The sequence below is a fragment of the Sphaerodactylus townsendi genome, linkage group LG01 (assembly GCF_021028975.2).
Source record: "Sphaerodactylus townsendi isolate TG3544 linkage group LG01, MPM_Stown_v2.3, whole genome shotgun sequence".
NCBI lineage: Eukaryota > Metazoa > Chordata > Lepidosauria > Squamata > Sphaerodactylidae > Sphaerodactylus > Sphaerodactylus townsendi.
The window spans coordinates 142,087,375-142,114,811 of NC_059425.1; the positions used below are offsets into that span (position 1 = coordinate 142,087,375).

The 27,437-nt window shown below is 40.5% G+C and overlaps 1 protein-coding gene and 1 long non-coding RNA gene across 3 annotated transcripts in view; one reads left to right on the forward strand and one right to left on the reverse strand.

Moving 5' to 3' along the window:
- ASRGL1 (asparaginase and isoaspartyl peptidase 1) overlaps window positions 1–27,437 on the forward strand; it is a 75,370-nt gene that overhangs the window by 11,716 nt on the left and 36,217 nt on the right. Inside the window, exon 2 of one of the 2 annotated variants that reach the window (XM_048496162.1) lies at window positions 860–1,025. The gene's annotated coding sequence lies outside the window, so the exon portion shown is untranslated. Of the gene's footprint in view, window positions 1–859; window positions 1,026–27,329; window positions 27,432–27,437 lie in introns of those variants that run through there. The other variant, XM_048496153.1, reaches the window with a different exon arrangement.
- Window positions 11,727–27,370, reverse strand: LOC125432539. The gene is made up of 3 exons (XR_007244490.1): window positions 27,207–27,370; window positions 16,973–17,045; window positions 11,727–11,854 (listed from the first exon to the last, which is right to left on the reverse strand). It is a non-coding gene; the product is annotated as an uncharacterized LOC125432539 (long non-coding RNA).

The window sequence follows — 27,437 nt, forward strand, 5'->3', positions numbered from 1 at the left end:
AGATTAGCCTGTACACTCCCACACATGCCAGCTGGGTGACCTTGGGCTAGTCACAGCTTCTCGGAGCTCTCTCAGCCCCACCCACCTCACAGGGTGTTTGTTGTGAGGGTGAAGGGCAAGGAGATTGTAAGCCCCTTTGAGTCTCCTGCAGGAAAGAAAGGGGGGATATAAATCCAAACTCTTCTTCTTCCCCCGATATGCCTCTGCTCTCAGCCCTGATTCCAGATAGTATTTGGACAGGAGATTTCTGTATCACCAGGGCTGTGATACAGAGGCAGGCAATTACAAACCACCTCTGAAGTCTCTTGCTTTGAAAATCATATAAGGTTGCCATAAGTAAGCTGTGGTGTGATGGCAAAAACCCAAAATCTCTGTTGAACTCTTTTAATTTATTCTTTGCCTCCTATTTTTTTCACTGTTTAACAATACAGGGTTGTTCTAACAATATCATCTGTATGTACACTGATTACCACATAGCTTTACAACAGCTTTAATGTCTACCCTCCATCTCACATCTCCAATTACCTGTCTGATATTTCAACTTGAATGTATCACCTTCTCAGATTCATTACTGAAGACCTCACTTTTCTTCCAAAGATTTCTCTTCCCATATACTCTTCTTATCAACTGACAATGTCACCATTAATTCTTATGTTCAGATATAAAGTCCTGGTTTTATCTTCAAAACAAAAACAAAACCTCTTTAAAGTACAAATAGTCCCTTGTATTGTTTTGGGGGTGGCGTATTAGTCTAGCTTAACAGCAAAGCCAACTACCAGCAAATCTGTCCACTCTTCCACCACTGCAGCAACTGTCAGCTCTCAGAAACCTTCATCTTATTTTATTTTATTTTTTACAGCTGCCCATGGGGAAGGCCATGCAGTGCAAGCCAATGCAGAGTTATTCTAATCTAAGCCCACTGGTTTTAGCAGAGTGCAAGTCTACCATCTTTACATTTGGACAGGAATTCACAAACATTTTTGCCAAGCTCATAACAATGGGAGTGATGTGCTCAGAAAAAAAAGGTACATTTACTATGACAATTATCTGATTCATCTAATCACAAATGTATAGACTTAGATACCCATCTTTACTGTTGGCCATGAAGTGGTGGCACACACAGGATTAATTTTCTCTGTATGTCTGGGTGATATCATACTAAAGAAAGCTCATCACTCTGAGAGCACTTTATGTTATTAAAAGTCCAATTAAAACAAAATCAAATAGTTTCATTAACTGCAGCAACCAAAAATTATACTCCCAATTGCTTTCTTCTCATTTAAGGGCATTTACATCTGAATGACTTTTCAACTGTGTGCATGTTTGTAATTAATGCAATTACAAGCCAGGGATCTTTTCCCAAAAGGAAAAAAAAGGAACTTTATCAATTCTGCTGTTTTAATTGAAATAGGACTTTGTTTTCAAATGGACGATGAATTATTTAACTTCTGTTATCAGAACAGAATATTTGTATGCCTTAATATGTCAGTGTCAGCATCTGGTTGTTTTCCTCTTTTTCTTCCTTCAATTTCAGGAAGTTGTTAGGTTTAACATCAATAGCGTTATCCATCTTTCTAGTCTCACCCTATTAATTATCTATGCTTCCAGTAATCTGAACTAGAGGTACTTATAGAACAGTGCTCCACACTGGCATCTGGACATGACCCACCCACCCTAGTGGAGGGAGGGGGAGGGGTGCCATGCAAAGGAAAGGGAGGGAGGGAGGGAGGGGAAGGAGGGAGGGATGGCATGCAGGGGAGGGGAGGGGAGGGAAGGGGGTCCGGCATCTGGACATGGTCCACTTACCCTAGCGGAGGAAAGTGAAGGGGTGCCATGCAAAGAAAAGGGAGTGAGGTAAGGGAGTGAGTGAGGGATGGCATGCAAGGGAGGGGACGGGACGGGGCCCAGCATTGGAACATGGCCCGCCCACCCTAGCGGAGGGAGGGGGAGGGGTGCCATGCAAAGGAAAGGGAGTGAGGTAAGGGAGTGAGTGAGGGATGGCATGCAAGGGAGGTGAGGGGGCCCAGCATTGGGACATGGCCCACCCCCCTAGTGGAGGGAGGGGGAGGGGTGCCATGCAAAGGAAAGGGAGTGAGGGTGGCGTGTAAGGGGGGAGGGGGCCCAGCATCGGGACATGGCCCACCCACCCTAGAAGAGGGAGGGGGTGGCATTCAAAGGAAAGGGAGGGAGGGATGGCATGCAAGGGAGTGAATTTGTCTGTCCACTTTTCCCACCTGTTATTTTGTTCCAATAGGAACAAAAATCCCTTGACCTGGATAGCTCCAGGCTAGCCGGATCTTGTCAGACTTCAGGAGCTATGCAGGACTGACCATGACAACTACCTGATTGGGTGACCTCCAAAAAATACCAGAGCTGTGATATGGAGGCAAGTAATGGCAAACAGGGAGCAGCAGTGGCGTAGGAGGTTAAGAACTCGTGTATCTAATCTGGAGGAACCGGGTTTGATTCCCCGCTCTGCCGCCTGAGCTGTGGAGGCTTATCTGGGGAATTCAGATTAGCCTGTACACTCCCACACACACCAGTTGGGTGACCTTGGGCTAGTCACAGCTTCTCAGAGCTCTCTCAGCCCCACCTACCTCACAGGGTGTTTGTTGTGAGGGGGGAAGGGAAAGGAGATTGTAAGCCCCTTTGAGTCTCCTACAGGAGAGAAAGGGGGGATATAAATCCAAACTCTTCTTCTTCTTCTTCTTCTTCTTCTTCTTCTTCTTCTTCTTCTTCTTCTTCTTCTTCTTCTTCTTCTTCTTCTTCAAACCACCTCCCAATATCTCTTGCCTTGAAAACCCCACAGGGTTGCCATAAGTCAGCTGTGAACAAAAAGAAAAAGAATTTGGATCTATACTCAATTTTCTCAACCATAAGGAGTCTCAAAGCAGCTTACAACTCCTTCCCTCCCTCCTCCCTCACAGTCATCTTATGGGGTAGGTGGGGCTGAAAGAATTCTGAGTCAATTGTGACAAGCCCACGGTCACTCAACAAGCTTCATGTGTAGGACTGGGGAAACAACTTGTTCATCAGATTAGAATCCGCTACTCATGTGAAGGAGTGGGGAATCAAACCTGGTTCTTCAGATTAAAGTCCACCGTGTGTAACCACTACACCATGTTAAAGATATGAAATAACAAAGTAGGGAAAAGAAGCACGCTCCCTAAAGAAAGAATGGTATCCCGTGCAAGGTCCTCTCCCAGTTGTATTGCATTAGTGCAGCTATTTTCAGACTTTGGATAAAGGCAGTATCCTGATGATCAAGAAAACAGGTAAGCAAGTACTTTGTGGAGCCTAGTTTCTGTCAGGAGATAGCTGTATTATCGAGGACTCCTTGAGAAATGATGCTGCTCCCCAGACCTTTCTGGGACAGAGAAATTAAAGAATAATTAAAGTTTATTAACTCTGTGCTATAAAAGATACATAGCATATTGTGTCATGCCCAGCAGAGCTGTTTGGAATGTAAACTTTCTGGATATCTATTTAATATAGGGCTGCACATGTTAACATATTATGCTGGGAAGAAAAAAAAAAGAGAACAACTATTTCTGTTTCTGTCAACACTAATTAGCACATGATTTACAGCCACCTGGCACCTTTTGTCACAAAACTGTATAAATAAATCCAAAGAAAAAATAGAATAAGACATGTAGCAATACAAAAGAAAGTGTATATTTTACCGTTCTTGTAGTGCAAACACTTGTGTCCCCTATTTTTGATATTTCTAATTTTTCAAACACAGGCATTACAAGTTCAGGACACTTATCAGCAAAAGCAGATACGCAATTTTTCCAGTTCAAGCCTTTACTCTGCATTTTTGTTGCACTTTGCATATGCAATTGGCTTAATTATTCATTGTTCCCCATTTAAAAGCATAGATCTAGCTTAATTGCGCATCACATTTAAACCTATTGAGACCCAGCTTAATTGCATATTGTTCCCAGTTTCAAAGAACAGATCTGGGTTAACTAGATATTGTTTCCCTTTCAATGCCGATCTGAATCATGACTTTGCATCCCATGCACAATTGCTTAATTGCACAGCCACCTATACAATGACATCAGTGTTCTCACAAGTTGTAATTTTTTCATTTCATGGAAGGGAAAGGGTGAATATCATGTGAATGTGTTGTTCTCTCATTACTAGGTTGCCAACGCTGAGATATGGAATTAATGGAGATTCAAGAGGGAAGCCTGAGAATGGTGGGATTTGAGAGAAAAGGTAACTCAGTGGTGTATAACGCCATAGAGTAGTCCACCTTCCAAGGCAGCCATTTTCTCCAGAAGAACTGGTTTCTCTTCTGGAGAACAGTTGTAATTCTGGGGAATCTCCAGGCCTCACTTGGAGGTTGGCAACCCTACACTGAAATGAGTTGTGTGCACACACTGGTTGTGTGTGCAGTTGATTTAGCCATTGGAAGTCTCTGTGAATAAGGGGGGAGATTTCCCCTTCCCTGGGATGGACTTTTCCTTCATCGTGAGAATGTTCTCAGAGCTTGCTGGAGGAAGGACAGAATAAAAATGGACAAAATACATACATAAAAATAATAATTACTTTCATTTATGGTCTTGTGTGACTGATCTAGAGAACAGAGGACATTGCACACTATAATTTGGGCAGGAGATAGAAAATAGCCCAAGAGAATTAAAATCTCAGTTTGAAAGCGGGATCACGACTATTGATGGTACACATATCCAACTGTCACTTCAGGCCAAAGAGCTTTTGCAGGTTTACTATCATTTAAAAAAATCCTGTTTGACTGGAAGTAACCGTCATACAGAAGAAATGTGTGTGTCAGTAAGCAATCCCTGTTCAAACCATTTTCAGTGTTGTGGAGAGGGTACAATGTCAAGGATAATTTTTTCCCCATCCAACCTTTTGTACTTATTACCCTGTTTCCCCGAATATAAGACATCCCTGGAAAATAAGACGTAGTAGAGGTTTTGCTGAAGTGCGAAATATAAGGCATCCCCCAAAAAGTAAGACGCAGCAAAGTTTTTGTTTGGAAGCATGCCTGACGAACAGAATACAGAAATATAAGGCATCCCCTGAAAATAAGACATAGCGCATCTTTGGGAGCAAAAATTAGTATAAGGCACTGTCTTATATTCGGGGAAACACGGTAATATAGGAAGTGACAAAATGATAGTGTAGGCAGTTTAGGAACCAGTGGAAACTCTGTGGTAAATTTATAGAGCTACCCTTGTTACTCCCCTGTATCAACTTCTGGTAAGTACATGAGGCTGTTTTTTTCCCTTAATTTTTCTTCCTCTAGTACAGTGGTTCTCAACCTTCCTAATGCTGTAACCCTTTAATACAGTTCCTCATGTTGTGGTGACCCCCAACCCTAACATTTATCCATTTTACAGATGGAGAACACTGATGCAGAGAGTCTTAGGCGACCCCTGTGAAAGGGTCATTCGACTCCCAAAGGGGTCCCAATCCACAGGTTGAGAACCACTGGTCTAGTAGGCAACAGGACCTGTAGTAGGCAACAGGACTTTTAATTCCCTGCCCAAGGTCCTCAGGAATACTTTCTTCCTGTACTTTTCCAATTTCCCCTTCCTCTTGAATATCATAGTAAATATTTGGACATACTAAATCTACAAAAGCTGGATATTTTGGAGATCATTTTTAATGGGTTGAAGTTCTACTTCGTGATCTCCAACAGGTACTTGGTCACCTTAGCTTCTATCGTACCAGCTGATGCAGAGTAGTTTGTGTATCTGAAGATCCAGGAAAAGATTTTAGATTGTTTTGTTTGTTTCTCTAGAATTTTTTAAGCTTTGATTTATTGGATTTTTCTCTGTACTACTTAGTTGATAGTTTCATTTCTGGTGCTATTTCTGGACCATTTCTATTTCTAGGACAGAACAAAACTTGGCAATGTGGTGGGAAGCAGCTTGGGATATTTTTCATTATTTCTAATTAGCTCTCATGAAAACAAAAGTTGGTGACCCCCTGTTCTACAGAGGTGTGAGACAGAAAAGAGTCGGTTGTATAATATGCTAGCAGTGTAATGCTAAACACACTTACACCATTCTAAAGCCATTGAACTCAACAGGCATAACTCTGCTTACCATTGCATTGTAAAAGACTTCATTAAAAAAAAAGTCAAACATACCAGGAAAACACCTGCTAATGAGATCAGCATAGGATCGCCTACTCCCTTTCCATGTCATTTATTTTAATTGTTTAAAAGCTGTCTTCCTTAAATTATCTCAAGGAAAAAATGCGAAGCACAATGACCAATCAATATTTCTTTGTGAGGCATGAGCCATTTAGTGAAGCAATTTTCAACAGAACTCTTCCTTTCTGGGGAGCACAGTGTTAACACAGGAATCCAGGGAGGATGAAATTTTCTCAGTATTTGGGGAAAAATCATTGCAGCTTTCTCAAGTATTGATTTATTAGTTCTTTTTTGCTATCTAATTGACTTTAGTAAGAGCGCATGGAAGTGATTTCAGGGTTATGGTCTTGCTCCGTAAGCAGATTTTAAAAGACTGGATTACAGAGAGGCTTGTCCCAGCATTTGTTATTTTCTTAGTGCTATATGATCTTTTTCATGCTTTTGGCAGTTGGTTGTCATGGAGGCTGCTATACCAAATATGATGTTGTCTTAGATTTCAGGTATTCTTGTATGATGATTGTGTATTATTCTTTCAGTGAAAGTCCAGGAAAAGCAAACAAAATATATCAGAGTGGCTATTTAAACACCATCACAGAAATTACAGAGTGTAGCAGAGATTTGACTTATTCATGTGGCTATCTTAAAAGGTATTAATTATTTGTCACTGATTACATCAACAAATAAGAATTGTGTGTCCTTTCAGAAATTAAAAAAACCAATAATGCCCCACGCCGCACAGGCCAAAAACAGTGCTCCTGGAATGGGAAAAACAACATTCCAGGGGCGCTGTTTGCATGGCTGCCACCTCTGCATTGAGGCAGCGCCATGCCTTTTTCCCGAAACTAGCAGGGCAACACTGCTTTCCTGCCTCGCTTATTGAGCAAGGCTTTTGGGAAATAGTGTTTCCCAGCCGGCACCGTGTAAACGGCACTGGGTTGGAGGCGCCACTTTTAGACGCCTCCTGCTTTCCCCACACTTACCTTCTCTCCCTGTGGAGCTCCACAGACACAAGGAGACACACCTATGGTGCCCTTTGACCCCTGGGGGTTGGAGGGCAGTGTGGGCATGTCTCCTGCGGAGCTCTGCAGAAAGAAAAGGTAAGTGTGGGGAAACAAAATGGAGGTGCCTTCATGGGTAGCCCACGGCCACTCTGGGGCTGCTCGTACCTCAGCGTGCAAATGGCCCTGGGGCCACACCAGCATCATATATACTGGTGTGCAGCCGCTGCAGGGGCCCGTGTGGAATGGACCAATGTAAGGATGGCTCTATTGATATTGCTATCCCATCTATTGATGATGATTTGTTTCTCCCAGTTGCTCTCAGTGCAGCTTTCATTTCACTTTCCATACGTTTTTTCAAAAGTCGATTCTTTGAAGAAATCCGTTATCCTTTCGCATCTTCTGTTTAGTTCTTTAGTGTATTGTTCTCATCTTTTCTTTATTTTGCCCTGTTTGGTTGCTGTATTTTCATTTTGACCTTTCTGCATGCTTAACCATGCTTTAAATTTCCCTTTGATTTCTTAGCTCTTGTAGAACAGATTTCTTGTTCTTCCTTTTTTGTTGTTTTCTTCTATTTCTTTGTACTGTTTATTATAATAGTTCTCTTTGTCTCTACAGATTGATGGAATGTTGCATTTAGTCTTCTTTCAATTTCTGTTACCTTTTCCTTTTGCTTCTTGTCTATCTTTAGCAATTCTAAGAGTTTAATCAGTCATCCATCATGACATCATTTCTTTTGGCCATAGGAACAGTCTTTGTTTATTCTTTGTTTATCTCTCTGGTTTCAACACATAGTTCTTCTGGTTCAGATTTTCTTGAACTGAATAATGCAAATTGGCTCATCACACGGGCTTTAAACTCTTTAGGAATACTATTTCAGTTGTATTTTGGTACTATGAATGATTTGGTATTTTTCTTCAGCTTTATGCTAATTTTTCACATTGACAGGTCATGGTCTGTACCACAATCAGCTCCAGACCTTGTTTTGGCAGAAGCAATAGATCTCCATCTTCTGTTTCTGTGTAATTTATATGATAGCTATGTTGGTCATCTGTCTATGTATAATAATCTGTTTGGTTGCCTGAAACATGGGTCCCTTCCGCACTTGCAAAATAATGCATTTTCAAACCACTTTCACAACTGTTTGCAAGTGGATTTTGCTATTCCGCACAGCTTAAAAGAGCACTGAAAGCAGTTTGAAAGTGCATTATTCTGCATGTGCGGAATGAGCCATGGGTTCCCAATGGATAAACTGTTTTCACAGAATTCTATGAAGCTATCCAGCTTCATTTCATGCTCCTAGTCCAAATCTTTCAACAATATTTGATTCTACTTTGCTTCCTAATTTTACATTCTAGTCACCTATGATTATAAGTACATCTTTGTTTAGCTATGTGATCAGTTTTTTTCATGGACACTTGCATAAAAGCTTTCAATTTCTTCCTCATCAGCATCTATAATTGGAATGTAAAACTGACTGATAGCTATTTTTATAGTTGATTGATATTATTTGGTCAGACTTTGTATTACAGCCCCTGACTGCTTGTGTTACCTCTCACTTCGTTATTAGAGGAACTCTGTTTCTTCTGTGATTTTCATTTCTGGAATAAAACATTTTGTAATTTTCTGATTGAAAATGTCCTAATCCAGCCCACTTTAATTCAGTCACTCCTAGGATTGTGATGTTTAAGTGTTCCATGTCTTGTTTTACTATTTTGAGATTACCCTGATTCATGTTTCTCATGTTCCACGTTCAAATGGATTTTGCATCGTTCTTTTTTTGCATCCATTCACGTCAACAACTGAATGTCCTTTCACCTCAGTCATTTACAATAGTGCTATTTTGTATTTATACTTTGGTTGGTTTTAATGAATTTTAAAATGTCACTTTTTAATGTATCTCAAAATATGTAAGCCACCATGGTGGCCTTTATAAGTCAGGATATGAATTTTTAAATAAATAAATAAATAATTGTTATATTCAAAACAATTTAACAAATGTTCTTACCATAGTGTACTGTTTTCACAGAATTTAACCCTTAATATCTTCTGAAACTAACTTCTTCTTTTGCATCCTCTCTTCCATCATCCTAAATGGCATATCTATCCCAGCAACTATATTTCATAGTAACAGGAGGGTTCATATCGTTTGTCTTCTTCCTAAGAGAAGTCATGTAAGATACTATTCAATGTTATTACTTCAACGTGTAGCAAATGACACAGAGTACAATAGCCTGCAGACCCTCATTCTGGCAAAATGCCTTCTGTATTTAGATAATTGTGTGCAAGTCCTTTCCCACTTTTTTACACAGCCAGATGCTTCTGTGACATATTATTCTATGTATTGAATTAGAATTCCTTTTGAACAAGACACATCAATTTTGAGTAAGCTGGTAGAGTTTAGTTAAACTGTCTGATATGTGACATAAAGCTGTTTTGACTTATGGCAACCCTATGAATTAATGACATCAAAAATGTTGTATCATTAACAACTTTGCTCAGATCGTGCAATCTGAGGGCCATGGCTTTCTTTATAGAATCAATCTATCTCATGTTGGGGCTTTCTCTTTTCCTGCTGCCTTCAACTTTATGAGCATTCCTGTTTTTTCCAGTGACTTGTGTTCTCATAATGTGATCATTATGCTTCTATAGGCGTGATTTGATCGAGAACTCATGTCTGTCCTTTTGGGAATCCATGATCTCCATGAAACTAACACCACATTTTAAATTAATCAACATTCTTCCTGTCAGCTTTATTCATCTTTCACATCTATATATAGAACTGAGGAATACTGTAGTATGAATTATCTTGGTTTGGTTGCCCATAACGCATTCTTACTTTTAAGAATCTTTTCCAGTTCCTTCATAGAAGCTCTTCCTGTGCTCAATCTCAGTCTTCTTCTGACATCTTGGTTGAAGTTTCCCTTTTGGTTGATGAAGCAACAAAGGAATAGAAAATCTTGAACAATTACCATTTTTTCACTGTCAACCTTAGAGTTGTATAATATTCCAGTAGTCATTACTTTTGTCTTCTTGATGTTCAGTTGTAGTCCTGTTTTGAAACTTTTTACTTTACTAGTCAGTAGTCAATTTAGTTTAGTAGTTAGTTGTCAGTACTTGTTTCAGGTCTTCAGTATTCTTTGCCAGTAGTGTGGTGTCATCTGCATATCTCAGATTATTAATGTATCTTCCACCAATTTTCACTTCACGAAATCTAATCCAGTGTTTCTTATGATATCTTTTGAATCCTTGTCTGAAACCTTTGCCAATTAGAAATAATTATATTCCATATTCTGCCCTAACATTATCTTCTTGTCCCGAGTAAAGATTGTAATCAAAATAACCAGATGTTGTAGCACACCCGTTACTATTAAAACTAACCATAGCTTTACATGATCCACACAGTCAAAGGCTTTGCTGTCATCTATAAAACACCAAGAAACTTACTCTCAGAATTGCAATGTTATAAATATTCCATTTGTCATTTTACAATTTTGAGTTTACCTTGATTCATTCTTCTCACATTCATTTTCCTATGTATCGAACAGCTTTGGACTTTTATTTTGTATCATTCACATCAACTGGATATTCTTTTGGGGTTTTATAGTTAAACTACAGTTGCCTGTCTTTTATTCTTTCTGCTTGTGCATTGCACAAATGATGAAATGAAGCATGATTCATGAAAGCTTAAACCCTTGAAAAAATTGTTGGTCTCTTAGGCGTTTCACAACATTCACATATTTTGTAGTCAGACTGTTTTGCTTCAGTGTTAACCTCTAATAGTCAAAGTATATTCCTGTCACATTTTAGACTTTGATAATAATTTTGCAAGTCTCAGTGTCATGACAGCAGTTCCACATTCATTCCACATTTGACTGACAGTTTTGCAGGGATGGTTGAAAACTGGAAATTCTGCACTTAGTTTCTATTCTGTGTCTTTGTGAGGACTGGTGGTGTATCAACCAATGCATGACGTGCACAGCATTCATCCTCCAGTCCCCCATGTCATTTATAAAATCACATATCAGATGACACTCTTCCAGCAGGGGGAACAACTGCATTTTCTAGCACCAACTGTTTGGCACTTACATATTGGAAAAAATTGTGATGCTTCTGAAACAGAATTCTTCCATCAGTTTAATCCTGTAATTCTTCTATCCTGTTTAATCCTAATGGAGAACAACAATAATATTTTATGGTTGAACTACATGCTATAAGCAGCCTGTGTCAACTCTACAATGTGGAGAACCATCCAGATTCTGTTGAGTGTTTTCTCAACAAAGGAAGGTAACCAGGGATCTGAACAGTATAATAGCATCAAGAAATAAGATGAGTTGTCCTACATGTTTCAGAAGAGCTCTACTTGGGATAGCTATTTATGTTAACTGCTTCAAATTTCTTGTAATGTGTAGATCTGCTTGAGGATGAAATACAGTAACATATTTGGGCCCTTGGACCTACAATAACAAGCACTGTTGAAGCCCTTCCTAATAAAATTCACAAAGGCACAACTTTGCCTTTGAGAAAATTAATCAAGGCTGAATCCCTGCATGCTGACCTGGAACTACATCGCACAAAATCAGTGGACTTACCTCTGAGTAGCAGAGATGCAAGGATTCAATCCTAGACACGTTTACTTTGGAAACTGCCACTGAATTCAATGTCCTTTGCTCCAGCAGCGGGACTCATTGTCTGGCCGTTGCCAGCTGAAGAGGATCATCTGCTGATAAGAAAAATGTAAATTTGTTCAGTGGTGTATTTGCAGCAAATGTTAAGTGGAAGATAAATGATCAAGTTGGAGAATTCTATAAAACTTTAAGTTAAAACTACTAAAAAAGGAAATTGTTGAGGAATAAATGATCAGTCAGTTGTACCAAATGAGAAAAATGTCTTAGGTGTTCCTTTCATCATGCATACAGGAAATTATAGAAGAGTCAATTACATTCCTTTAAGTTGATAACTTTTCCGGATGCCAGCTCCCAATAGCTTTTTACAATGACAGCTGTGTGAAGTTTCTTTCTCTTTTATTGTTTCCAAAGCAGAGTTAGTGTGGCTGGTGTTGTACAAACAAAGCAATTTCAGTTCTGCTTAAAACAAACAAGGGCCATTTGAACTGTGCAAGTTAAAAACCATAATCCCTTTTTAACAGGGTTTTAAATTTTTTAAATTAATTTTATATTTTTAAAAATAACAGAATATAATTATATATATAACAAATATAAAAGAATCAACCTTCACAAATGACTACAGGTTACAGACAGACATATTGATTTGATTTGTATCATATTCTAAATTCTATAAAGCCACTTTTATCTATCATAATTCAAGAAATATAACTCTGTTAAGATTAGTCTTATTTTAAAGGTCAGAATAGATGAAATATTTACTACACATTAATCATATTAACTACAAATGAGACAGTCATCTTTCTTCCTTCTTAAAAACATCTGCAGATAATAGTATACTGGATCTATTTTTGAATGTTAGCACCATACTTTAGTTGCCTTTCTTATTTCTCCAAAACATTATTTAGACATATCAGTGCAATGCGAGAAATATAATTTCCATTTCCCATGAAACTTCTATTTTGGAAATCTGTTTTCAAGACTAGTAAGCTTTGCCACTGTAGTGTATTCTCTAATTAGAATGGAATAAATAGCTACTTTGAAACAATGTCTCAGGGTCTGCAACCTGTGGCTCTCCAGATGTTCATGGACTACAATTCCCAATTGGCCATGCTGGCAGGGGCTGATGGGAATTGTAGTCAATGAACATCTGGAGAGCCACAGGTTGCAGACCCCTGTGCCCAGCATGCTATAGGCACCTATTCTCCAGTAATAATTACACTATCTCATTTAAAATAATAATAAAACATGTACCTAGAAAAAGGGCAAAAAAGAGTAGCCAGCATGATCCATAGGAAAGGCTAAAGGCTTCTGAAGGAAGAATTCGAGGGGTGGGGTGACTATGATAGAGATTTATTAAAAATATGTTTGGTGTGCAGAAAATTGATAGAAGCTTCTTTTTTCTCCTTCTCCTACAACATTGAGATAGGCAATAGATTCAGTGTTTATAAAAGAAAGTACTTTTTCACACGATGCATGATAATGCCATTTACTGTCGTAAGGTGTCATGATGAGAATCATTGTGAAGAAATGATGTATTGATGTATAAGAACTGATTATGAAGAAAATATGTATATACATATGTTACAGCTTTTTATGCTAAACTGAAAAGACATAATTAAAGGTACATGACAGGTATGAGAAAGAGTAACTGAATACTGCATGGACAGAAGCTCTACTGGCAGTTGGAATTTTGCTAATACAGTAAACAGTTGAAGATTTTGGTCCCTTTCAAACTGCCTTTGTAATCCATTTTAGCAGATGGTTGCTAACTGTTTTTTGTGTCATTTCAGACAACCATTTTGCCTCCTGGCTGCTAACCGATTTTTTGTCTTTTCTAAAACCTTTTTTTAACTGTTTTTTAACCATGTCTCATTGTCATCCTGGGGTTCAGCAGCTTTTAAAATGAAAACTGCTTTCCCCCATTGTTCAGTTTTACCTTGTGCTTCTTGTGTGTTGTTTAACATCCCTTTCAAAAGGACCGCTTTTCTCCCCCACCTTTTCCCATGACACATTTTTTCCACCTCTTTTTAAAGAGATTTGTGATATAGTACTATAGCAACTCAATGCATCCCAAAGTTGGTGATAATAACAATTTTCAGAACATTTAAAAGTGGGCGAGGGGAAAAGAATGTGCTGTGGAAAAAAAAGGCAGGGAAAAAGCAGCATTATTTTAAATGGCCAGAGCACTTTAGAGTCAGCACACAGAGCACCAACTTCTGCTCTGCCTTGTGAGAGCTCTACCAAGCTGGTCCCCGCCTTTTGCCTTGCCTCACATGGGGCTTAGCCGGAAGCCACCATCAGGCTCCCTTGCCTTGCACTGCGCTTGAGCAGGCCAGATCCTGCTGTCAGTCTCTTTTGGCTTGGGCAGGCTGAGTGCCACTTTCTGCCTCCTTTGCCTTAGGTGAGGGTTAGGCAAGCTGGGTGCTTCTGTCTGCCACCCTTGATTCATAAAGTACTTGGGCAGGCCAACTGATGCTATATGCCTCCATTGCCTTGCACAGGGCTTACCTTGGGTGCACCAACTGTTTTGCTTAGCCACATGCCACTCCAGCTCGTCTTCAGTGAACCAGGCACCGCCACCTCCCCCTTCTTGCCTCTCACGTGTGGTTCCTGCAGGCCAGCCTCTTGTCTGCCCTGTCTCACCTCAAGCTGGGTGAGTGCCAAATCTTTCATCTTGCATAGGGCAGGGGGCTCGGCTGGGTTAGGCTCAGCCCTTTTTTCAGAGAGCTGGCCAACCCAGGGGGAAGTGGGAGGCTATCAGTCCATTGGGAGGTATCCTGGTGCTCTTAATGGTCAATTTTGGCCCTGCCTGTGAGGTAAATCAGGCTGAGAATATCTAACTGGCCCAAGGGCACCAATGAGTTTTCAGAGCAAAATGGCAAGTTGAGGTCCTAGTCTGAAACTTTAATCACTACACCACATTGAATGGGTGGTGGGTGGTGGTTGAGCATTAGCAAGTACCCAGACTAAGGTGGGTCATTCAAATCAAGTGGCATCAAGCTGACCAGATGAGCCCTCCCTCAAAGGCCAAAAATCTTGAAAAGTGCCTTGTCACCTCCCCTGCCTTTTACTGGCAGGGCGGTAAACAACAGTGATAAAAACAATACAAAACCAGAATGATCATAAAAACAGGAACAAAAAAACAGCTTAAACACTCTAACAATAGATGGCGCCATCCCATACCCTTATACGTCCCAGGGAGGCTACAAACAAGTTGAATCAGTTCAAACCTGGCTGGCCAAATATAAAAGCCTGGTGGAACAGCTCCGTTTTACAGACCCTTATATGTATGCACGTAGGTGCTGTGCTCTTCTGCACTGTATACCCATAAGAAAGGTGGGGTAGCGTGTCTGCTACATCTGCATGTGTTGGTCTTCCCATAAAGATGTAATGTTTACAGCGTTTATTCCAATTTAGGCTTCATCCTTAATTCTTCATTCAACAGATGAATTACAATCTGTTTTCAGAGTTATATTCTTAAAATGTTTTGCTGTCATTTAACACTTCACTTCTTTGTACTTACATAAGATTTGTGAAGTGTCTCTTCATTGTAAATACTGTTAGAAACTATGGGAACTATACAGTGCATACATTTATGGTCATCTTCTAATCTACAGTGTGATGAACACCTTCATGAATCAGGCAGACTCATTTAAGTAGAAGTGAACCACACTTAGAGGTATCGTATGACCCAGGCAGCCAGGTCTGGCCTGAAAAAAAGGTGTATCACCTAGTGCCCGATTGCTTCATTATATAACCCAGTATTTTCACTGACTGTTTTGGGAAAAAACTGAAAAAATGCTGGACATTTAAGGATTCAGTATTTTTTTCAGCATTTTTCCTGAACAGCCATCAAAACACTGGATGGTCCAGGCCAACTGGCACCAAGGGAGTCCAAGTGCAAAACATCAGCCACTGGTGCTGCTTTGTGCTAGGTTGGGTGCTCTAGGCAGGGTAAATAGTGTGATCACACACAGTTTGTCCTGGGAGAAGGTGGCAGTCAGTGCGACTGGATTGGGTTGGGTGCTCCAGGCATCCTCTGCAAGCTTTCCCCCGCAAGTCAAGCCTATTATAGAGTCAGATGTTTGTTGAGGAAAACAGATCTGAAAGGCAGACTGTGGGAATGTGTGCTGCAGCTAAGGATAAGGTACTGTTCTTCTCACCTAAGCGTCATTTTGTTGTTAATCTTTACCTACTTCCTATATTATTGGGGCACAACTGCCATGTCTAATTTGGCCCACTAATGCCCAGTTGCCACATCACTGCCTTCTTACACACAAAACTCTCATGCTTTCCTTACATGTACACATGCAAACATTCTCACACACATTTATTTTGGCTGGATGGAGAAGCAAGAGTCCCCTCCTCCAGTCATGCTACCCCTCATCAGCAAAATCAGCTTCTATTGCTTTGAAAGTAATGTTCTTGGAGGTGACATAAGACTCTGATCAAAGCAGTGAACCCAGAGACAATTTGTAGAGATTTTTTTCCTCTCAGATCACACTATTATGCTAAAGCTGATCATTATGCTAAAGCTGATCATGGACGCATTCTTTTAACATTAACTTCCAGTACAACAGTAACTTCCAGACCAGTGACCAGAAAGTGCTAATTATGGATTTGGAACTACTAAAAGGCCTTACGATGAAGCAAGTATATTAGCAGCAGTTCATGGATCTCAGACCTTGCTGACTGAATGCAGAATGGTGTGTCCCTAATGAATACCTGCTGAGTTTGCACCATTTTCCATTTCTCCCCATTTTGAAACCTAAGCTCTTTGTTGAACATTCAGGGAGCTTAAAGTGAATTAGAATATTGCAGAACTGTGAAATACAAAAGGGTATGTCAATCTTTGTCCTTCCATGTAAACCAGAGACAGAAAACAGATAGGCTTGGGGTTTGGGGGGTGGGTGTCAGATGCTGAAGAGGTCAGCGTATTACAGGACAAAATGAGTTCTAATTCAAAGGTTAGACAAAGCAATGCAATTCTGATCTCTTATTCAATTTTTGGAACATACTGTAACACAATAGTCAAGAGCCCCACAGCATCAAACACAGAATCTTTAACAGAGACTCTCTGTGGTTCATTACCCTTTGATCTATTTTTAATAGATAAGAAAGTTTTCATTGTTAAAACAAATCTGATCTCCTATTCGGTAGGAGAGCAGCCTTGGAACCCTGGGGTCGCCTCTTTCAACATGTTCTGCACTTACCTTGACTCAAGTACTATTGGTTCACTTTCAGGAACACAAGTTGTTTCAGTTCTTCTGCACCTGATATAATAATCTGGAATTGACAGAAAACATGATACATTTTTTAAAAATGCTTTTCATTGTACATGATTTAAAAGAAAGTAAAGTGCCTTAAAGCAGTTCGATTGTGTGGTATCTTTCAGCCTCATCATTTACTCAGAATGTTCAGTGGGACTTACTGTCAAATGTGTGTGTCTAAGAATTCAGCTAAAGCATCCCAGTGAACAGATCACTCATGCCCTAAGGTGTGATTTCTTAATTTGAATCCAGTTCCTGAGAAGCTGCAGGCTAAATGTTCATTTGAGGTCCCCTTTTCTTTATTCTATCTGCTGTCAATATTGCCTTTTCCCACTCTGCATGTGTACATCTCTCAAAAAACCCTTTTAGTTTGACATCAGAATTTAATCTAGCAATAGTTAGTGAGTCTATATCTTGAAAATTGAAAAAAAAACACAATTGGATGCAGTTGCAGAGTTCAGCAGTTCTTCTGCAACTTTGCACCCCTACTTAATGGGTTTGGGAACTCCAGTGAGTGGAATTCTAAAAACTAGCTAGTGTTGCTTGAAAGGGAACTGAACCAATATGTATTATTTGCAGCTATTTGCTGGGATAGTGGCTGTAGTGGCAGAGCTACAAGGGGACGGGGGGTGTTGCACTGGGGGTGCAAAAATCACCCCTGCCTCTCTTCCCTCTCACCCCACCCTGCCCCACCCCGCCCCACCAGGCCTGGCCTGGCCCCGCCCTACCAGCCTGGCCCATTTTCAGCCGACAGAAAGCTGTTTTCTGCAGGCTGGAAAAGGTAAGTGAGGGAGCCACAGGAAGGAGGGGGAGGGGCTGCGGGGGAGGGCGGAAAACACGGAGTGCGCCCCAGATGTAATCCTACCCAGCTATGTTTTTGGGTGGCTCCAACATTCTGCCCTCAAGATGGGTTATCAGCCAAGCTATTAGTCTGTTTTAGGATGGAAAGGAGAATAAAAGGTAGGAGTTAATAGATTATACGTTGATTACATTTGCAGGTCAAACACCAGGACAATAAGAACAGATTCCTCTACTGAAGTTAGTGTCCCAGTAAATAGTGTTCAGGACAAACATGCAGTACTCAGATGATCTTGTCAGTCCCCAGTGCACTGTCTTGAAAGCAAAAGTATTTGAACATTTTATATACAGAAATATGTTTGTCAGTCATTCCCTCACCATGAGTTGATGTGGCCCCTCTCCATGAGTTGCTCCTGATGTGACCAGTGCAATTGATGAATCAATTAGTATTTAATTAATGCCAATTTAACTAGCCACTATCACTCTACGTAATCAGGTATAGTTACTTCAAACTTGTCAGTGAATTTCTGAATATTCTCACATAGGATCAGGTTATCACTAATATAAGATCCCTGTCATTATTGAGAAGGACATTATTTTCGTATTGGTACTGAATGATGAAAATGAATCTGGATGTGAACAGATACAGGATACTGGCAAAAACTGTACAACCAAATTAATCACTGCATTTTGAGACTAGAATACTGATGTGACTAATATTATGGGAGTTCTGGGAAAATAGAAATAACAATAAAGTAATTGTCGAAGGCTTTTCTGACCAGAATCACTGGGGTGTTGTTTGGTTTTGGGCTGTATGGCTGTGTTCTAGTAGCATTTTCTCCTGATGTTTTGCATGCATCTGTGGCTGGCATCTTCAGAGGATCTGATGGTAGTAGAGCAAGTGTAGTATATATACCTGTGTAATGTCCAGGGTGGGAGAAAGAACGATTTGCCTGTTAACACATGTAAAGGGTACAGTTAGCAAGCTTGATTTGCATGTGTTGAGTGGGATCCACCCATTTTTGCATGTGAGTAACGATGAAGATAGCAAAATCAATTTTGCATAGACAGATGTGCACGAGCACACAAACATCCCCCCCCAAAAAAATCTCATTTCTGAGAGCTCTTTTGCCACATCCTCTGGTAACCTCCAAAATCAGTACCAGAGCCATCCACTTAGCAAAGGAGCGGAGGAGGAAGTTGGTATATCCACGCTATGAGAGCTGAAATTCTCTGTTACTTTGTAGCTTTGTCTAGATTTCTAGGTCATTCCTAAATGATGACTCCTGTTAGCTACATGACAAAGTTTTCTCATTCAGAGTTTCATTTTATTCCCAAAAGGGTTATGCCACCCAGCACAGATCTAACATGTCACTGCCACTTAGTATTGTACTTCTTATGACCTTTTCCGTGAGAGACACTAAGCAGAAGTGTGTTTGCAGAGAGTAAGGGGGAACAAATCTACAGTCCTTTTCCTAATTTTTTTCTTCACTTTCTTGGACTTTCTTCCAATCTTGGAGGGCAAGATGATCTTTTCTGGATTATTTTTCGCCCGGAAAAAGCATGGAACCATAACCTACCCACGTAGCACCCAGGCCCCTTCCGCACATGCAGAATAATGCACTTTCAATCCACTTTCAATGCACTTTGCAGCTGGATTTTACTGTGCAGCTGGAATGCAAAGTCAGCAGGAGAAAAGGAAAAGGAAAGAAGGCATCACCAGACATTCTAGGCATGCTGCATATGGCAATAATTAAGAAGGCCAAGATGTAACTCAGATGTCCTTCTCTACAAAATATTGCTCTGTGTTTTGCTAACTGCAAATTTTTACTGCTTCTTGAAGTGATCAGGCATGAACAAGGACAGGGCTTCTGGGTCTTCTACCAGTTCCAGCAGAAGGACCTAAGGAATAGGAGAATAGCAAATTTTACTGTGCAGAATAGCAAAATCCACTTTCAAACAATTGTGAAAGTGGATTGAAAGTGCATTATTCTGCATGTGCGGAAGGGGCCCCAGTCCTGAAAGGTTGCAGCTCATTCTTCCCTGGCTATTTGTGTTACCGCCACAGGAAAATAACAAAATATTTTCCTGAGTCAGGCTGCCTGGCTACACTGGCTCCATGCCCGGACACGGAGACTTGTGTGCTTCAGAAACCTCCATAAGGTTCACAAAGAACGTATATGTATGTTTGTGCCAATGCTATATGGTTTCCCTTTTGTTTATGCCATTCTAGGATGTAATGAAAGCCCCTCTTAGTTGAGTTTATGCCTGCAGTTTAAGATTTTAGTTTAACAAGGTTCTCCAGTTAGTTTAAGGTTTTGTTAGATTTAAGCAAGCCATGCCAAGAAGTATATGTAAAGTCTTGCCTATGAGTATAAGTATATGTGTTTATCCTTTAAGGTTTCCCTAACGTTTAAGTTTAAAAATATTATTTTTGAAATTTGTGTCTGATGGCCAAAGCAGTGGCCAGAAAGGTTTGATTTTAAGGGACAAGAAAGTTGGCTCTGGAATGCAGTTTAGACCAACGCCCAGCCGACTCCTCAACAAAGACCCTCTTTGGACTTCCAAATCGGATCTGTTGCCAGCACCCAAAGGTCCCCAGCCGTTGGGAGACGTGCAGGAACCACCATTGGACAGTTTGAACTTTTCTTTGTTACAGCAGTGGGAGGCGGGAGCCTCAGGGTATTACTGAAAGGTATAACCATGTGATAGCGGAGATAGCTGGGTGGGGCAGCGAGCCCACCTGGAAATTTATGAATGGACATCTGCTTTCCATTCAGCACCATTGTGAGATCTCGCTGGAAGATGCTTGACAGCGAGATGTGTAATCTCTTTCAGAAGTTGTAAATGTATCTTGTATGCGTGTTGTTTGTTTTGATTGGTGTTTGGGTGAGGGACTTGCCCCCTCACCTCCCAATTCCCTGCCCCTTTGCCCGCTTTGAAGTTTGGGAATAAAAGTTCTTGCACTGCGTTGCAAGAGCGCGATTCTCTCCTGACCGAGCTGTGACCACCACTCGCAATAAAATCCTGTTGCTTTGAAGAACGCCTGCTTCCTGCGCCTCATTAAGTTGCTGAGCTGAAATCACTTATTGTTATCTGACAAACAGTGGTAACATTTGGATAAAGGTTTGGGTTTCTTATGATTGCAGTCCAAAAGTCCACCACACCCTAGGCTCATGCTGCTGGAACTGGTAGAAGAAGAGCCAGAAGCCCTGTCCTTGTTCATGCCTGAATATGATCACTTCAAGAAGCAGTAAAAGTTTGCAGTTAGCAAAACACAGAGCAATATTTTGTAGAGAAGGACATCTGAGTTACATCTTGGCCTTCATCATTATTGCGATATGCAGCATGTCTAGAATGTCTGGTGATGCTTTCTCTCCCTTGCCTTTTGTCCGGCTGACTTTGCATTCCTAGGGGTAGATTCAGGAGATGGGGGGAGATTTTAGAAAGCAAGCACTGAGATTCAGTAAGGACCTTCCTTGAATATATTTAAGATTAAAATATCAAAACCCACACATTTTAACGCATTTGTTACTTGTGTTTTTCATATCCATTGTTCATAACTACAGCAGTGTTATCAATGCAGGTCAAAATAATTCTTTTGTTAATTTGATATGCAGATAGTACACATACTATTTAACTGAGAACAAAAATAGTCAATCCATTGTGTACAACTAGTCAATCATACGCATGCCTGAGGAATAAGCATGTTATCTGAAACGGGGCAGGGACTGCCTGCATACCCTGCCTAACCAGGAAGATATTAAAGGTACTTGGATATCACCTGAGACAGATTTCTCCACTCAATTTTTATTTTTCCTAAATGATTCTTGCAACGTCAGAGGTCTACTCCCTTCTGTAACATGTAAAACAGATTATTGCAACATTTTATCCACCAAAATCAAGACAGCTCAACAGCCACATGGAGTACATATCAAACCCCAACCCCCCCCCCCCCATCTCTTTTTGAGGACCAGGCCAAACAGTGACAACACTTCACTGTGTCATTGTCAAGCTACCACTTATGGCTAGTGGTCTGCATTCAGACCTCCTAAACCAGTGGTTCTCAACCTTCCTAATGCCGCGGGCCTTTAATACAGTTCCTCATGTTGTGATGATCCCCAACCCTAACATTTATCCGTTTTACACATGGAGAACACTGATGCAGAGAGTCTTAGGCGACCTCTGTGAAAGGGTCATTCAACCCCCAAAGGGGTCACAACCCACAGGTTGAGAACCGCTGTCCTAAACAATATGCCATGGGTGAAAATAAGGTCATTCTTTTGTATTTTCAAACAGACCAAGAAGGCAGGTTGCCTCATTGCTCTTAATCAAATTTATTTTGATTGATCCTAATAAGTGCTATTACATGGCTTTTATTTTTGCATCTTGAATATTTGTACCACCTACTTTCCTCACCAAATGTAATTGTTCAAGCACTCCTCATTGCAGACTGATTTGCATTGTACTAATTTAATCTGCAACAGCTGGTCCTTCACTGATTTCCAAAACAGGGTGCATTAATACGAAGATAACAGTTTCTTTTTAAAAAAGTTTTTAATGTATAATTGCACACTAGTTCTGGGTGTACCTATTAAAGAACAGCTTTCACTAACACATAATATATTTTTTTGGTTGGATTCAGAATCTTGGCCCCTTCATCTGTTAGGTTCTGGATCTGGTAATTCAGCAGAGTGCATAAAGACTTATAGTGCACAGAAAAGCCCATCTTGTCTGGGTGTGCCAGAAACAAAATTACTCAGAGCCTTTTATCTATTCAAACGAATATACACAGGAACTTCATTTCTGGATAGGAAAATAGTAAATACTCTAGTCTAATTAACTAGGATGGAGGACCTGCATCATGCCCTCATGGTTGCAAGATGGAGAAGTGGTATGAAGAGAACGTGTAAAAGGCAGGAGAAGGAGAAGGAGAAGTCTTTATTTACGGTCAATTACCAAATATAAAAGGCAGAAGGAAGTTTCCCTGAGAGCTGCAATCTACAAATCAAAGGCTTTGTGTCAGAGCAGAACAGAAAGGATGCCCAGTGTCTTGACCCCTCTATCTCTCTGACTCTCTAAAGCAGTGGTTCTCAACCTTCCTATTGCCGCAACCCTTTAATACAGTTCCTTATGTTGTGGTGACCCCCAACCCTAACATTTATCCATTTTACAGATGGAGAACACTGATGCAGAGAGTCTTAGGCAACCCCTGTGAAAGGGTTGTTCGACCCCCAAAGGGGTCCCGACCCCCAGGTTAAGAACTACTGCTCTAAAGGTTCCCTCTGAAGTCTGAGGTTAAGAGACAGCTCAAAGCCCTTCTCGTCCAGTAATAAGGTGCATTAATAAGTAGATAACAGTTCCTTTAACAAAAACAGTAATGTGAATTTGCACACTGGTTCTGGGTGGACTATGAAAGACAAGCTTCTACTAACACATAAATATTTTCTTTCTGAATAGGTTATTATGTTATATATGGAAGGGAAACAAGGCATTTGTAACCATATGCATACACAGGCACTAAGATACATTCCCTTCCTCTTTAGAGATTCATCAATCACCATACTATCTTAGGCATGTTTACTTAAATCTCACAGAAGTCAGTGGATCTTACTCCATAGCAGCATGTTTGAGATAGTCCAGGAACCCAAGAGAGTGAGTTAAAGTCTCGTGTACACAAGGACACTTGTGTGCAAATTAACTTTTTTTAAGTGACAAAGCAGGGACTATATTATGTCAAGGGCAAGTACCAAGGAAAGGACAACTAGGGATTATACTAGGATTATACTGGAAGCATATGCATTGATTTAGGATCACAAATTCTGCAAAAAAAGTAAAAACATACTAATGCTTCATTGCTGTATAAACGTGCTAAAAAGAAAACTGGGCTGATAAAGAAAAGGGACAGACATGTAGATATGAGAAAAGCTAGCTGCTTTACTGATTTTGCTTATAATTTGATAGCAGTCTACACAGATTTTAAAATAGGAAGTGCAGGTCCCTCAAATCCACCTAAATATACACTTCAGCAATCTGCTTAAATTTGGCTTGAGATGTTAGCAAAGGACTCAGTCCAAGAAAATTTCATTGCCAACTCCCAGAAATGAGAACCAACACTGAACATTCACAGAGTGCAGTGCTCTCATCATTTTTCATTAAATCTCACCTCAATGTAGCACCAGTCTAGGCACCTTACCTGTATATGCCTTTCATCCATGCAGGTTCCATGATTCCGGCAGACCCTTTTGGTAACCCTTCCTCCCTTTTCCCTCACTGAAAAAAACAGTTGGATCTAACCTAAAATCTGCCTCTTTTTTTTTTTTAAGAGTTACAGAGATAAGTTTCCAGGTCATGGAGCAAACGTTAATACTATATTTTCTCCTTAGAAATAAAAAGAAGTGCTATGTAAATACAGTGTACAGTTGTCCCTCCCACATTACTGGGGTTAGGGGCAAGACACCCTTAGCAATGTGGAAAACTACATAAAATTGCGAGCAGCAGGTCTTCAGGTTTCAGGTGGTCTGTTTGTAGCAGCAGCTGTTGGGCTTCTCTGGGAGGCTTGTATTCATCTGCTCTGGAGGTGGTGAGTGGCGACATTGGTGGTGGTGGCCCCTTGATAGCAACAGACGTGGGCAATCAGCAGTCCCCCTTGTGCTATTGGGGCCCACTTTGGGGTTTGGGGGATTCTTTGTGGGGTCCTTATGTTGGAGGGTCCAGTCCAGCACCAACCTGTGATCAGTCAATTCAATTAATCTTTATTGGCATAATAACACAATATTTATGCACATTTGTCAGTGGTCAGTCAAAACTGGGATGTGGAAAGTTGCAATGTAGGAGGGACAACTTGTGGTACTGGGTCCCACTTTGGGGGGGTTCTTTGAGGGGTGTTTGTGTTGCTAGTGGGGTCCATTGCTGACCCATGATCTCTCTCTGTGATGTGCAAAGTCGTGATGTGGGAAGGACAACTTGTGATACCAGGGCCCACTTTGGGAAGTTCTTTTTGGGGAGGGTGCTCGTATTGGGGGTGGTGTCCAGGGCAGACCCACAGTCCAGTCAAAACTGTGATGTGGAAAGTCACAATGTGGGAGGGACAACTGTATCTCATTAACACCTTTTTAAATAAATGCTGTTAGCTGAAATTCATGCACTGCAAACAGGAACGGAATGAATAGTCAGAAAGGAACTGACAGCATGGCATATGTTGATCTGTAATGTATGCACAAATTCTTCTTACAAACTTTACACTCATGGAGTTCCACTGCTGATGTCCGATTATTTAGCCGAGGATCAGCCTGAGTACAGAGCCTATATGTATACAGCTTATATGCACATAGGCTGGGTATACAATGAACCAATCAGTGCACAGAAATCAAAGTTGGGGGCTGCTGCCACATTACTGATCCTATTTAGGTGAGTTCTTAAAATGGTTTGTGCCAAAAATTAAATCCTATGTTAAGGATGCTGTGGATTTTCTTAAATGTATAGCTAGTATTCAGCAGGGAACAGAAAAGACTTTTTTTTTTATAACACTGGGTGTTTTCTCTAGGGTTGCCAATTTCACACTGGGAAACACCTAGAGATCTGGGGGATAGAACCTGAGGAGGATGAGGTGTGGATACGGGAGGGATTTCAATAGGATATATTGCCATAGAATCTACCTTTCATTGCAGTGATTTTCTCCAGGCAAATTGCTGTTTGTCATCTGAAGATCAGTTGTAATCTCTGGAGACTGGCAACTCTAGTTGTCTTCTAAACAAATATACCACAGAGTAAAGTGTTAGAGGTGACTGAATAAGCTCCAATGTATAAAGAGTGAATCGTACATCAATACTTTTTAGATAATACTTTTAAAATATGGAAGGGATCTCAAGAACTGTGTTCGGAGTTTGGACAATTTGTCAATACCATTCATGATGATATAAAATTTGAAATTACTTTTCATATGTTCATTCATTTAATTGATACAGAAGTTAGAAGGGTAGGGTTGAATATCAGTACTGATCTATACAGAAAACTGACTAATGCCAATTCCTTTTTGTCTTGAGGTAGTTTCCATGCATCTTATTTGAAAAACAATTTACCCTATACACAGATGCAAAGACTTAGAAGTAAATGCAGTAATGATATGGGTCTTCACAGGTAGGCAGAGATATGCAGATAGTACACATACTATTTAACTGAGAACAAAAATAGTCAATCCATTGTGTACAACTAGTCAATCATACGCATGCCTTCTTTATTGAATTATTGAAGATTATTCTTCAATAATTTTAAAACAAGCTTTTTAAAGTTAGAAATACCAATAGGACAATGTCACTCACACCTAAAATAAGAAATAAACAAATAAATAAATAGGATGATTATCTCACTGGCATACAATAATCTTTATAAATGTATTTGAGGCATTTCAGAAAAATACTGATTTTTACTTTCTGATATTCCCAAATATAAATCATAAGTTTACTTACATTTTTTTAAAAAATGAGGAATATGTTAGTACACAGTAAAAAGGAAAAGCACCATTAATTTCCAATGGCCTAATAATAACTAAGCTATACCCCATAAAATCATCATTTGTCACACAAGGAGAGAAGGGGAAAATAGAAAAATACAGGGAAGAGGGAAGCCCACTAGATGGACACTGTGCCGCTTCAACCATAAGACTGGTGGAAAATCTCTGTCTTACAGGCCCTGCGAAATTGTACCAAGTCTCACAGGGCCCAAGTCTGACTCAACAGACTATTCCACCAGGCTGGGGCCAGAGCCAAAAAGGCCCTGCCCCGGTTGAGGACAGCCAGACAGCTTTCAGACAGTATCACAGCATTGGAGAGACAAATGCCCATATCTTACACATCAACAGATTGACAAACTTACAACTTATTAATATTTGAACACATGGGATATAGAGACAATTGTCTCTATGGGCAGATCTGGCATCATGCTTTTGTTTCTACTTTAAACATACTTTCCCCCGTTTGTTATTTGGATTGGTGCGTGTGTGTTTGCCCCCCCCCCCTTTAAATAAATACATAAATGAAGGACTGCCAACAGGTGTAATGTAATAGCAACCACCCGGAATAAATAAACTACCGCTTGGTTGGGGTGCTACGTGTCTGTCGGGTCATAAATCTGACTACTCCTCTTTTAATGTAGCCCTTAGTTTTCACGATGTGTGCTTTAATGTCAAAACATCCATGATAGGCGCGTGTTTATTTCCACTAGGCCCTGAAGCTGGCCGATCCCGTCAAGGGTTTGCTTAGCAACCTGCTCCCTGCACTCATTCATACACACACAGTCCACATTTGGCCTTTGCCTCCTGCTGATTCAGCATTATCAGTGGCGGAGCGGAAGGCGGATCCCCAAAGGACTGAATAATTACCTCCCCTGCAAGTCGTGCCAATGGGCACATGCCATCTTTACAAAGGGTACCGATTTAGCTTCAGTCATGCAACATCAATGAGGCGGGGCAGCCATTTCAACGAAGGGCAAGGCTCCTTCCGAACCCAGCCTAAGGAAAGCGCAGACATTGCTGATGAGGGCAACGTTGCTTCAAAGCCTAAAGAAAAACCAGAGAGCGGTTTCTCTATTTCCTATTGGCAAAATGGTATGA